At 39.6% G+C, this 13,735-nt stretch overlaps 1 protein-coding gene across 1 annotated transcript in view; it reads right to left on the bottom strand.

The window, feature by feature from the left end:
• LOC144508311 (phosphoprotein associated with glycosphingolipid-enriched microdomains 1-like) overlaps positions 1 to 7,673 on the bottom strand; it is a 100,609-nt gene extending 92,936 nt beyond the window's left edge. Inside the window, exon 1 of the mRNA XM_078236136.1 lies at positions 7,405 to 7,673. The gene's annotated coding sequence lies outside the window, so the exon portion shown is untranslated. The remainder of the gene's footprint in view (positions 1 to 7,404) is intronic.
• Positions 7,674 to 13,735: the final 6,062 nt, after the last annotated feature.

The following is a 13,735-nucleotide window of genomic DNA, read 5'->3' as shown; positions in this document are numbered from 1 at the left end:
ACTCAGCTCTAGGACATCTCTGCAGGAGTCCCTCAGGGTAGTGTTCTAGGCCCAACTATCTTCAGCTGCTTCATCAATGACCTTCCCTTCGTCATAAGGTCAGGAGTGAGGATGTTGGCCAATGACTGCAGTGTTCAGCACTATTTGCGATTCCTCAGATACTGGCTAACCAGCGACTCCAATGTCCCACGAATGAATTTTAAAAAGCAGCAGCATAATTGCTCCCAATTGCTAGAACGTTTGTTTTAACCTATACTATTGCTGTTTTTAGTAATTTTCCCTGGGGTTTTGCAAAATAAGACTTGATTGGGTTGATTGGCAGTAATATCAAGTAACTGGGTGGAGCTAGGCTTACACAGAAGACTCAAGCGGAGTTGCTGCTTGGAAGCTGCAGAGAGTAGCCCTTTCCCTCTCTGAAGTCTGGAGACTAGAATCTGCCAGAGGCTAAGTTTATTTCTCCAAATTTCTGCTGCTTGAGGATATATCTTTCTCAGGTGAATGTCTGGATCTCTGTCTAGAGATGTTAAAAAGGTTGGAAATCTAGCATCCACGTAAGCATATCTGCTTTTGGTGCTAACTGGTTCTGAAGAGGAGCTTTATGTCTATGGGGTTAACGCAAAATTGGAATAATAGAGATGGAAAGCTATGTTTAACTATTTTAATTGGTAAAAGTTATGCTAATTCTTTTTGTTATAAACTGTGTTCTTAAATATAGTTTGTTTTGATAAAAGCTTCCTAGTGGGTCAATTGAATCATTCCTGGAGCGAAACACCTTATGCTCACCCTAATGTCAAAACCAAAAGGAAAAGTCAGGGTTGAGGCTAACTTTATAACATACCTTGGAGTTTCTGATCTGGTCTTAACACATGCGCATCCAAATCACTTGTTACTTTGACAACAAATTATGAATCAATATCCGTCATAGATACAGAATTCTAGTATATAATTAGGTGTAAAAGTGAAAATATTTGCTGCACTTTTATTGATTTAAACCCCAAACTGCCACTGCAAGTTACCAGCCACATGTGCAATTAATTTAATGAATAATTAATAGAGGTGAGTTGTCCAATAAAATTCAGTATTTTATATCAAGATGTTGAAAAGGTGATCTTTATTTCCCTTTGAAAACACACTTTCTGTGAGACGACACTGAAGGCTGGCATTTATACATTTTAAAGCAGCTATGGAAATCTAACCAACTCTTTTTGATCACTTACATATTCTTCAGAATTCAGTTGCACAATCATTATTGGCTGCCTATACATTGTTTATCAGCCAAAAGCCTGGGCATTGTCGAGAGGGAATTGAAAGGATATGGCTTTCTAAAAAAAAATGGGTGGAAGCTTATTCGAAACATAAAACACTACATACATAACACTGGGCAATAACATTCTACATAGTTCCAGTGGTTTTAGCAGTTAATTTTCAGTGCCAGAAATTGGCAGTAATTAACACTTAGTGCATCTTTGACATTGTATTTACATAATCCAATTTTCAACCTCCCGTATCTAATGTGAAAAGATGTGGAGGTGCTGGCGTTGGACTGGGGTGGGCACAGTAAGACATCTCACAACAGGTGAGTGGCTCACTCACCTGATGAAGGAGCAGCGCTCCGAAAGCTTGTGATGCCAAATAAACCTGTTGGACTTTAACCTGGTGTTGAGAGACTTCTTAATGTGAAAAGAAGCATTGATTCCAATTGAAATAAACTCACGTTGTTTGCATTCTTTCATTATCGCATTAATCACTGTATCTAACTGAAAGCTTAGGCCTTATTTACTGCATTCGTTGACCATCTCAGTTTCCCCCCACCTAGTTAATTACACTTTGCTTTTGTAAAATAAGTAATTGATATCATAAGTAACAAAGCATTAGCTACTCTGATAGAATGCATAACAATTGCCTTCATCACAACATTCAAAACTCAGCCAATATTTTAACAGTAGCTTTTTGTCCACCTCTTTTGAAGGAGACATACATAGGTACTGAAAGATCACTTTTTTGTGAAATAAGATACCAAATACTTTGCTACGGCAGTTAATTTTAAAGAACTAGAAAGAACTCAAGGCAATATCCAGCTTTCTGAAGACAAGTCAACTCCTTCAACTTGGCTATTTCTGAAAGCAAACAAAGATATTATCGCAAACTCAAATGGAATGGCAATTAGCTTTCTTGCATGTTACTGAACATTTGCTGATCTCCCTTATGGTCTTCATAAGGCCAACTCAAACTGCAGTATGACTACCTTTTTGTTTAAAACAAGCCTCCTCACCCATGCCCCAAGAGCCTTAAACCTTGTGTGATCTCAGACCCAAATGGCATTTCCTCATTAATAATCTAAAACTTCAATCAATGAGTGGCTGCCACCAGTAGAATGAAGTCCTTTTTTCATGGGAATGCAGGACAAAAAGGATGCAACAAAATGAAAATGCTAGACATATTACATACGCATATTTTGGGTGATCAGTCCAGATTCGATGGGCTGAATGGCCTCCTCCTGTACTGTAGGGATTCTATGATTACTTTTCTGGATAGAATGTACCATTGGGTAATCAGGATGATCTGTCCCGATGAAGCTAAACAGAGTTCCATGAATGACAAAAATTAAGAAAATATAGAAATACTGCCATATCGTCGCCATGAGTGATTTAGAAACAGGGGTTGTGTCTTAATTTAAAAGGGGATTGGATAAATATGTGAAAAGAATGTGACAGAAAGCCCAGGAATTGATTTTAAATACATCAACTCCAGCTGAAGGGCTAACACCAGGTCAGGGACAATGAGATGGTGACTTTCTTCTGTGCTGCAAGTGCTATATTAATAGAAGTCTTGCTTTTATATTAATACAAGTTTTGCTAACAAATAATCTTCAAAAGAGAATAGGCTAATCCAGTAGCTTAATGACTTTCAATATAGAACTCTCAACTGAATTTCTTGTTCTTTTTGAAACAATATTCCTCACCGTCATAGGGTAGATATTATCAATTTCAGAAATTGATAATATCTACCCTATGACGGTGAGTCACCCTGCTTTTCTCTTGTCAGAGAATTTAGAACTGGGGTCACTGTTAAAAATTAAAGGGGTCGCTCGTTTAAGACAGATGAGATCTTTTTTTTCTTCCAAGACAGTTGAGAGTCTCTGGAACTCTTCCTCAAAAGGCAGTGGAAGCAGAATCTTTAAACATTTTTAAGGCAGAGCTAGATAGATTTTTGATTAACAAGGGGGTGAAAGCACATCGGGGGGAGGTAGAAATGTGGGGTTGAGATTACAATCAGATCAGCCATGATCTTGTTAAATGTTGGAACAGTCTTGAGGGGCTGAGTGCCCTACTCCTGCTCCAAATTCATTTGTTCGTACAAATGTTTGTGTGTTTTCATTATAAAACTGACAATGCATCTGTTTTTTTCATTCAACTATACTAATGTAAAATTATTTCAAATTGTGACTAAAAGTTGAAGGGTCAGTTACGAGGGGACACAAGTTAAAAGTGAGGGGTGGGAGGTTTAGGGGGGATTTTACTCAGAGGGTGGCGACAGTCTGAATGCGCTGCCTGGGAGGGTAGTGGAGGTGGGATGCCTCACATCCTTTAAAAAGTACCTGGATGAGTACTTGGCACACCATAACATTCAAGGCTATGGGCCAAGTGCTGGCAAGTGGGATTAGGTGGGCAAGTCAGGGCATTTCATGTGTCGGTGCAGACTCGAGGGGCCGAAGGGCCTCATCTGCACAGTAGTATTCAGTGATTATGTGAAAGATATTTTTTGTTACAGGAAACCATTCTGCTTCCACTGTATGGTTGCATTAATTTCTAGTTCAGCACAAATGTTTGTACTATCTAATAACAGGAACAGTAATTAAAATAAACCCCATCTCAGAATTCATAGAATCTCTCTAATGCAGAAGGAGGTCATTTGGCCCATCGAGTCTGCACCAACAATAATCCCACCCAGACCCTATCCCCGTAACCCCATATATTTACTCTGCAAGTTCCCCTGACACTAAGGGGCAATTTAGCATGACCAATCAACCTGACCTGCACATCTTTGGACTGTGGAAGGAAACTGGAGCACCCGGAGGAAACCTACGCAGACACGGGAGAACACGTGCAAAACTCCACACAGTCACCCGAGGCCAGAACTGAACCCGGGTGCCTGGCGCTGTGAGATAGCAGCGCTAACCACTGTACAGCTCTGGTTATGGATGATTTTGTAAAAATGCTTACAAGATTTGCACTTCCAGTATTATAATGAAGACCCCAACTAAATTAAAGTGCTATTCAAAAAAGTGGAATTTAATACAAAACTACTAATTGTTCATCTTTATAATATCACCAACAGTAATTTCTAGCATATAGCAGTGAAGTTGAATTTTTTACGGATTTGGTGATTTAAGATTTCCTAAAATTCTATAACGAAACGCATTTTATTTAGCCTCAGTGGTGTAATACATTGGAATACCAATGTCTCGTCCAGGTCCTAAAATCCATTCTGCCTTCAGCTTAGCACATCACTATAGTAACACAGTGGAAACTAACAACTCAGCAGCAGCACCATTAACAGTGTTTTCTCTCTTATCTGCTTCTAGATGATTACTTAAGGGCCACACTCGAAGTGACCTAGAAGTAGGCCATACAACAAAGTAGAGTAAGGAAAGAGAGTGTGAGAAGGAAATAAATGAGGCTAACATCCTCTAATAAGAGTGTACATATCTTGAATAAGTATATTTTATCTTAGAAGTATGGCAGGCCTAAACATAAACTAAACATTATAAATTACAATCGTGATATGATGAGACTGGAATTAAACTATAGGACATGATTTGGAAGAATGTACCTTTACATAACACTACATAATGTGAGGCCAACTCAAAAGTGCTTCACAACTATTAAGTTAGCATACAATTAATAAATACAAACAGCTTATGAATGTTTAAAACATTCACCCGATGTATTTTTAATGAATTGGTTAATGGCACTGCTGAAATAGCTGAGGTGGGATTTCAGACAAAAATATTTATACGCCAGAAAGCCATGCTATTAGTTCAAAGCCATAAACTTCCCAAATAGTTCAGTTTTCACCCAGCTTCTCATATTCTATCTTTCTCTGTTTGATATTTTCAGAGAATATTTGTGTGTTCTTGTTCTCACAACTGAGCCAAAACACACATATTTCCATAACCTTCTCAGCATTTTTCAGATATATAATCAGTTTTTAAAAAATAATTCATTTATGGGACATGGGTGTTGCTGGCTGGGCCAGCATTTATTGTCCATTTCTAGTTGCCCTTGGAGGGCAGTTGAGAATCGACCACATTACTGTGGTTCTGGAGTCAGATGTAGGCCAGACCAATAAGGACGACAGATTTCCTTCCCTAAAGGACATTAGTGAACCAGATGGGTTTTTCCGACAATCAACAATGGTTTCATGGTCATCAGTAGATTCTTAATTCCAGATTTTTAAAAATTGAATTCAAATTTTGTGATGGGATTCGAACCTGGGTCACCAGACCATTAGCTAAGTTTCTGAATTAATAGTCTAGTGATAATATCACTAGGCCATCGCCTCCCCAGTTGCAGTCCACATTCAGGTTCTTACATTTTTCTTTCCTGCTGGGGTAACCATTATACAACTATTTAATTTTCACTAGTTCTGAATATTCATGGACTGAACATTGCTCTTCACTCTCATGCTCTGTTGTAACCCAAGGCTGGCAAACCGAGCTTAATAGTCTGTGTATAATTTACATCATCCTGAAACTGATGTTAAAAAAAACTTGTCTATCTTCAAAAGTGAAAACACACAGAGCCATAGAGGTTTACAGCATGGAAACAGGCCCTTGGGCCCAACTTGTCCATGCCACCCTGTTTTTTAAAACCCCGAAGCTAGTCCCAATTGTAGACAATATAGTGGACAATCCCCACACCCAAGAAATTGACCTGCTTTCTTCTCTTCTGGCCACCTAAAGCAGGAAGTATATTTTGCGACAGCCACGAATGATTGTCTGTTTGAACTCCAAGAAGAGGCCGGGCTTCTTCTCCAGGGTAGAGAAGGCTGAGGGGTGATGTAATAAAAAAAATAGATGTAGGGGAGATGATTGAATTTGTGGGAGATTCCAAAAATAGAGGACGCAAATATAGGAATTCAGGAGGAAGTTCTTTATACAGAGATGTTAGAATTTGAAAGTTGCCATGCAGGAATTCAGGGGAAGCTAAGTAAGTACATGAGAGAAAAGGGTTATGATTTGTAGATAGGATTGGATGAAGTAAGTTCCTTTCAGCATAGACCAGTTGGGGTGAGTGACATGTTTTATGTCTGTAAACAATATGTAGTTAAGATATAAACTTCCCTCGCGTGGGCTGCATTTCACTGTAATCAAATGGAAATTAACATTTAGTTGAGAAGTTGACATTTCCAGATCTGAAAACTGGTTCAATTGTACAGAAACGGAAAGTATTTTTCAATAGTGCACACCTGATGGTTTGTTTTTTATTAGACTTGGTTATAAATAGGCGAATGAACAATGCATTGAAGGAACAAGTAGTTGGAAGGGGAACAATGCAGCAGCAGGCAACAGCTGCAGATGAAAAAGGCTGAGAATTGTCAAACACTGACATCAGTGAGATGACAACAGTTTTATTAAGATCTCAAAGCCAAAACAACTTGGACAGTTTCAAGTTTGAGTGATATCCAGCAATACACGTGATATAAATCCTTGCTAGGTGATATCTAAGATCATAGAATCATACAGTGCAAATCATCTCTGTGCATATTGTAACTTCATGGCCAGGCGGCTATTTTACAATGTTAATGGAGATGGTCACGTTACATATTTGTATAAAACAAATCCTCCCCAATTTCTAATCTAAAATGGCCAATGCAGTAGTGCAATTTTTTAAAAATGGATTGCGCTTACAAAAAGGGGCTGCAGGGTGGCACAGTCATTAGCACTGCTGCCTCACAGCACCAGGGATACAGGTTCAATTCCGGCCTCAGGTCACTGTCTGTGCGGAGTTTGCACCTTCTCCCCATGTCTGCGTGGGTTTCCTCCAGGTGCTCCAGTTTCCTCCCCACACTCCAAAGATGTGCGAGTTAGGTGGATTGGCCAAATAGTATTTTTCACTGTATACTAATACATGTGACAACATTAAATCAAATGCATCTCATCACGCTATCTGGGCTTTTACATGAATATGTTATTTTTCAAAAAATGCGCTGGTACAGCACACCTCGCTCGTTCGAATACAAATACACATGCGAACAGTTCACTGACATATACTAACTATGCAATTAGCAAGTCATGTTAACAATAAGAAAATGGTTAACAGGTTAAAAACTTCACCTCGCTCAGTTTATGGTTATTAGGAAACTGCAATGCGTAAACGAATGTTAAATAGGGATACTCACTCAGAAAACGAAATCTTGTAAAAGTAAGCTATTGCTTCTTGATGTCTGTGTCATGTGTCTATCGGTTTTCCCTGGAGCGAATGTTCCTTATGCAATAGCAGCATTGGTTCCAACACATTTACTACATCGCATTATGCAGCTTCTCAAGAGGAGAGGGGGGAAAAAACAATCCCGATGCTATTTAATCGGCTAATAATCACTTCACTCTGTATGGATGTTCAGCTTACGGTTGGTGTACTCACCCACCTTTAAGTAAGAAGGACTCTGGCAGTAACTCTGGCAGTAACCACCAGCTTGAACATGTGATGAAGCGGAGAGAGAACTGCAGCGACCCCTGTAGTGATTTCCATTGGAGATGGTCCAGCTATTCTAAATAGCTCGCGAATGAATGGAGAACTGATAGTGGTTTGTGACTCCGCCTCTTTAAACTGGTGCTTTCAGTTTGGTCAGTCTTTATCAGACTGCATTGCACATTTACTTCCAAAAAAACAAGTTGCTTGACACAGTACCATACAACCGACTTGTGGGTAAAGTTGTAGCTCATAGAATAAAAGTGACAGTCGCAACATGGATATGGGATCGGCTGAGTGACCTGAGCACAGTGGTTCGCACTGCTGCCTCACAGCGCCAGGGACCTGGGTTCGATTCCTGGCTTGGGGCACTGTCTGTGTGGCGTCTGCACGTTCTCCTCGTGTCTGTGCGGGTTTCCTCCCGGTGCTCCAGTTTCCTCTCACAGTCCGAAAGACATGCTGATTAAATGCATTGAGCATGCTAAATTCTCTCTCAGTGTACCCGAACAGGTGCCGGAGTGTGGCGACTAGGGGATTTTCACAGGAATTTCATTGCAGTGTTAATGTAAGCCTCCTTGTAACTAATAAATAAACTTTTAACTTAAACAGAGAGTGGTGGTTAATGGATGTTTTTCAGGTTGGAGGAAGGTTTGTGGTGGAGTTCCCCAGGGGTCAGCATGCAGGACACAATTTAAGTTGATGGATGAATACAGAATTTGGTAGGATTGTGAAGAGTACTTCGTGTAGAACTTCAAAAGGGCATAAGCAAGTTAGCGGAATGGCAGGCAGGTGTCAGATGAATTTCAATGCAAAGAAATGTGAAATGATTCATTTTGATGGGACGAATATGGAGAGACAATATAAAGGGTACAATTTCAAAGGGGATGCAAGAGAGAGGGGCCTGGATGTATATGTGTATAAGTAATTGAAGGTGGCAGGACAGCTTGGGAGAATAGTTAATAAAGCATATCATATTCTAATAAGGACAGAGTACAAGAGCGAGGATGTTATGTTGCCCTTGTATAAGTCACTAGTTTGACATCTGCTGGGTTATCACATCCAGTGCTGCACTTTGGGAAGGATCTGAAAGTATTGAAGAGAGTGCAGGAAGATTAATGAAAATGGTTCCAAAGATGAGGAGCTTCAGTTATAAAGATAGACTGGAGAAGTTAGGATAATTTTCCTAAGAAAGAAGGAATCTGGACAGGGTAGATAGGGGAAAACTGTCCCCACTCATGAAAGGATAGAGAATGAGGGCACAGATTTAAAAAAAGCAAAAGCGACGCAAGGAAAAACATTTTCAAGCAGTGAATGTATATGGTCTGGAATGGCCTGCCTGAGAGCGGGGCAGTGGCTGGTTCAGTTCCAGCATTCAAAAGATAATTTGTTTGCTTTCAGGAAAAAGAAAGTGCAGAGTTAAGGGGAGAAGGTGGGAGAATAGCAATAAGTGAATTGCTCATTCGGAGAGCTGCTGCATACACAATGGGATGAATAGCCTCCTTCTGCGCTGTAACAATTCTGTGATTCCGAGCAATATGAAACGTACCATATTTGCAAACTCTAGAACAATTTTAAAGATAAATAAAATACAGGTCTATGTAATGTAATGGCTAATGTGGCACTGAGAGATTGGCACACACCATTGAGGTTGGCCAGTGGTAAATTAAGCCAACAAAGTGATCTTAACACTCAAGGACTTTCCCTGTCTTTCCTGGACATTGAGGCAAAATTTCACTTAAGCCTAGTTTAAAAGCCTACCACGTCAGAACACTGAGTGGCTGAAAGAGAGCTCAGGATAAAGGATAATTGTGCATGGAGATATGGAGAGATCGCACTCCTTCAAACAAAAGTAACAACTTGCATTTATGTAGCATATTTGGAATGCTCACAGACCAAGAGGTAACAAAAGAATTGAACAACCTGAGGACTAGATTTTGAGAAAGTGTTTGAAAGCAGAGGTTTCAACATAGGCGATTGTAGAATCATGATGGCGATGGAGAGAAACATCTGGAAGTGGGCACTGTGCCTTTGGAGAAACTTTCAGGAGGACAATGTATGAACAAGGTGGTGGGGGAGCACTCTCCAAACCTATCATGACAATTGTGAGATAAGGTGCTACAAGTTTTCTTATTATTATTCTCTGTTTATGTTTAATAAAAAAGAAATAATTATGTCACTCAAATGCCTCCAATCCCTTTTTATGGGATATAAAAATGAATAGGACTAGCGGGGAGGTGGAGGGTTGGGGGGGGGAGGTGGGGGGGGGGGGGGGATACACATTACAATCTATCTGTCCCTTCCAGCAGAATAATTAATTAATTTGAAGTTCACTGACTATTGTTATGTAGGTCAATTAAACAATCTAGGCACATAATGAAATCTCACAAACAGCAACGTAATGGCTAGTCAATCTATCATCTGGTAGTTTTGGAGTGGAAAAGAATTGAACCAGAATGAATGGTAGCAAGAAGTTGGAAAGTAAAATGATCAGTAAGACTGCAAGGTGGGTCGTGTGCAGGTGAGAAATGGAAAGCCAGAAAATGCCTAACTGAAAGCCCACATGTGAGGGTGTTTAGTGTACTAAATAGTTCCAATGACACACAACATTCAAAAAACATATACCACAAGCCACTACCACAAATGCAGCAGTGGCACCATTGTTGTGAATCCATGCTTTATATATATATATTTTTAAATGAGTTTTGAATTTACAGTCTGGAAACCCCTAATTGATTTTAAAAAAAGACTAAATGCATATTCCAGTAATTTGAGATCACAATTAAAGATGGCTACACATTTGAATGGAAGGGTGTGAAGGCATTGAAGAGAGTACAGGAAAGATTCATGAAAATGGTTTCAGAGATGAGGAACTTCAGTTAAGAAGATAGACTGGAGAAGTTAGGATAATTTTCCTTGGAAATAGAGAGGCTAGGAGTCAATAGGGTGCAGTAAATGCATATCCTCTTCATTGCAAAGCTTGTTGAAATGGAAACACTGTCTAAAAAACTGCAGTAAGAAGTTTAACAACACCAGGTTAAAGTCCAACAGGTTTATTTGGTAGCAAAAGCCACACAAGCTTTCGAAAGCTTGTGTGGCTTTTGCTACCAAATAAACCTGTTGGACTTTAACCTGGTGTTGTTAAACTTCTTACTGTGTTTACCCCAGTCCAACGCCGGCATCTCCACATCATAAAAAACTGCACCAGGAACAATGACTTTGATAGAGAACGAATGATCCCAATCCTATCCCAATTATCCCAATCCTATCCCAATAGCAAAACTTCCAGACAATCAGCAACGGACTCGATTTAGTGGACTTAAATTATTACACATATTTACATGGACAATAGGATCCTAGCCGAGTAAGGAATTCTCAGCCTTGATCTAATCAAGTCACAATTGGAATACACTAGCCATGACTTTATTTGGATCATTGGGTAGTTGGAGAGAAAAAGTTATGGGACAAGCCAACATTTTGTGTGGTTTAAACACCAGCTTACTTTGCAGAATGGAACAAGCAACCGAGATACTGAAAGAAGCAAGATCTGGAATATGCTCCTTTTCCCTCTCAGTCCATCCGGTTTGCAAGTTTCTGAACCCTGACTGCTGAATTAGACTATCCGGGTGCTGCAGACAGAGATTTTAAAAATAACTCAACCCAGCACTGTTGTCTTCAAAAGAACAGATACATCATCTGTCTATAACTTTACAACAGGACCACTGAGTTCAACCTGAAACCAGCCAAGTCACTTTATGAATCATATACCCCTTCAATTTTACTGGACTCCAAATTACTTAATCTATCCTCCCCACTCTGTAATCTATTTGTCTGTTTGTGAAAGTCAGTGTTTTTGTTAAATATTTTACTTAGACCAGATTAAGTACGATAAAAACTATCCTCTTTTGAAAAACTCAAACCTGTCTAATCGTGTCTTTTACGGCCATAGCACACAAACAGTTAAACACTCAGAATTGTTAAATATCTCCTTTTTGCAAAAGACCTGTTGTGGTTATAAAGGAAGGGGAAAAGAGTAGATCCATTCGACCCCTTCTCACCTGATTGCCATTGTATACATATTTGGAGTTAATAAATCAATTTGTTTATAATTTCAAACAGTTGTTCAAATTGATTAGTAACTTGACATGTGTGAAGTGTGATTTGTACTTTTGCTCACATGAAACTTAGCCAATTGAGATGATAAACAGACTCTTTGGATAGTGTGCTATAGAAGGTTTATTAAAGAAAAGATATATTTAACAAGTTCAGGACAATGACTTTTACAGTTTTAGCCAGTTGTGCATTTAATTGAAGTATCACCCTCTCAGGATTCTTCCCTCGAACCCACTTGTGGAGATTGACATACCTTTTATTGCCTCCGGCAGCTCCAAATTGGACTAGCAACTAAACCTTATGGAACCCCTGGATTTAATCCCTGTATGACCATCACACAGTGTCAGAGGCAGGCTTTTGTTGCCTTAAGGATTAGCCGCAGCTTTTTCTAAGTAAATTTGGTTGGTTTTTACTTGTGTCTTCCTTCCCTCCTGAAACAATTTGGTCTCAGTGTCTCAGACAGAAGTACAATGGGATTATTTCATACTGTTCTCTTAATCTGATTCTGAGCAACTCTATTCAGTAAGCTAGATTCTTGTAAGGCCATGGGTACAGCCTCATGGAATGGACCTTGTGAGGGTTCCAGAAAAATTCCCAAGTTTGGGGGAAATGATGGCCTAGTGGTCTAATTGCTAGACTATCAATCCAGAAACTCAGCTAATGTTCCAGGGACCCAGGTTCGAATCCTGCTGCGGCAGCTGGCGGAATTTGAATTCAATAAAAAATAGCTGGAATTAAGAACCTACTGATGACCATTGAACCATTGTCGATTGTTGGAAAAATCCATCTGATTCACTAATGTCCTTTAAGGAAGAAAAGCTGCCATCCTTACCTGGTCCGGCCTACATGTGACTCCAGAGCCACAGCAATGTGGTTGACTCTCAACTGCCCTCGGACAACTAGGGATGGGCAATAAATGCTGGCCAGCCAATGACGCCCACATCCCACAAATGAATTAAGAAAAAGTTCCAGGTGAAACTGCACTCTCTCTCTCTCTCTCTCGACTTTTAGCTTAAAGTGATAATTCATTAATTATTAAATTAAAACTCTTTCTGATATGATATTCAATTACATTGATCCATAAATTATAGTGCAACTGAATCAAGGTTCATTACTTTTACATGACTGTTTTGAGACTTGCTGCCACGTCATACTGTGATACAAGATGGTTTCTTCAGCCACATGTTAGTTATTAAAATGACTTCCTTGATCTCATTAGTGATTTCAGTGATATAAAAATGATCAAGTTGACCTAAAATCTAGCTAGTCCAAACCTACTTACACTTGTTAATTCTACATAGCCACCTATATGCCATGACACATTTATTTATGAATGATAGGAAATATAAACATAGGAGAAAACAATTTACCAAATGGGGAGGAGAATATTAAAAACGTGGGTATAGTTGTGTAGTGGTTAAGCTACATGACTAATAATTCACAGAGCAGAATTTCAGATCCCACCATGAGAAATTGAATTCACTTTAGAAAATTAAAAACTGGTTTCAATAATCATAGAATCCCTATTGTGCAGAAGGAGGTGATTTGGCCCATCGAGTCTGCACTGACAACAATCCCACCCAGGCCCTATCCCCATAACCCCACATATTTACCCCACTAGTCCCTCTAACCTACACATCCCAGGATACTAAGGCAATTTAGCATGGCCAATGCACTTATCCCGCACATCTTTGGACTGTGGGAGGAAACCGGAGCACCTGGAGGAAACCCACGTAGATACGGGGAGAACGTGCAAACTCCACAAGACAGTGACCCAAGCTGGGAATTGAACCCAGGTCCCTGGAGCTGTGAGGCAGTAGTACTAACCACTGTGCCAACATTGAAGTCACCATGAAGCTGTTGGATTTTTGTAACAACCCATCTGGTTCACTAATGTCCTACAGAAAAAGATATCTACCCAGTTTATGTGA

This window comes from Mustelus asterias, chromosome 20, assembly GCF_964213995.1.
Source record: "Mustelus asterias chromosome 20, sMusAst1.hap1.1, whole genome shotgun sequence".
Classification (NCBI taxonomy): domain Eukaryota; kingdom Metazoa; phylum Chordata; class Chondrichthyes; order Carcharhiniformes; family Triakidae; genus Mustelus; species Mustelus asterias.
Note: the sequence above shows the minus strand (reverse complement) of the source record. Positions and strands in the feature narration are given on the sequence as shown.